Consider the following 1,166-nt stretch of genomic DNA (forward strand, 5'->3'; position numbering starts at 1 on the left):
AAAAAAAAAAAAAAAAAAAAAAAAAAAAAAAAAGAATTTTGTTTAACTGCAGGTGGTTCTGGTTCAGTGGCTATGGGTAAAGCCTGTGGTTCTGCATTTCTGATAGGCTCCCAATTAAGACCTATGTTGCTGGTCCTCAGACCACACTCTGAGTAGCAGGAGTCTAATTGGTGATGTCCAGTAGACATATTAGGGTGGCCAGATAAAACACAGGACACACAGTTAAATTTGACTTTTAGATAAACCACGAATTTTGTTTTTAGTATAAGCATATCCCAAGTATTGCATGAGACACATTTTTACTGAAAATTTACTAAATATACTAAAAAATTACTTGAGTTTATCTGGAATTCAAATATAACTGAACATCCAGTATTTTTATTTGTTGCACCTGGCAAACTTACATATATAATCCTAGCCATAAATGCGAGCCACATATGTAATTCTGTTTTCTAGTATCTGTATTTTAAAAGTAAAAACAGATTAAACAATATATTTAATCCCATTTATCCAAAATATTATTTCAACATATAATTAATATCAAATTATTAGTGAGAAAGTCTATGTTCTTTTCTTGTACTAAGTCTTTGAAATTTAGTGTGTATTTCACACTTCCATCATATCTCAATTCAAAGTAGCCACGCCTCATGTGGTAAAGAGCACCACGTGGCTAGTGGCTAGCGCATTGGACAGCACAGGTCTAGATCACCCTAGTTATCTGGATTTCATGGGCCTGGGGAATGGGCACGTTTTAAACGCTCCTAGGTGTTTCCAACGTGCAGCCAGATTGCTACCACTGCTTGGCGGGGCTATCTGGTCACAGAGCATTTGGTGATGAGCGGCAGCCGCCACAAGAGGGAGCCAGCCCCTCGGAATAAAGGCGCCTTCCCGAAGTCAGGTCAAGTCTCACTAGACAGGGAGCAGGAAATGCTGGGCGCATCCGCATGCCCCGCGCCTGGACCCGTTTCTCAGCTTCCCTCACACTCGCTTTCCCAGCTAACATAACATTTTCCACAGTCTGGGCCACCCCTGTGGATCTTTCTGTTAAACTGCTCCACAATTTTCCCTATTACCTGCAGCATCTTGATCCCTTCCTCCTCCACCCGCTATCGTAAGGTCTTCCCCGTTTAGCGGTGTGGGAAGGTGCAGAGACTAGGAACCGGGAC

The sequence above is a fragment of the Sapajus apella genome, unplaced genomic scaffold (assembly GCF_009761245.1).
Source record: "Sapajus apella isolate SASKATOON/1434 unplaced genomic scaffold, GSC_monkey_1.0 scaffold4, whole genome shotgun sequence".
In the NCBI taxonomy this organism is placed as follows: Eukaryota; Metazoa; Chordata; class Mammalia; order Primates; family Cebidae; genus Sapajus; species Sapajus apella.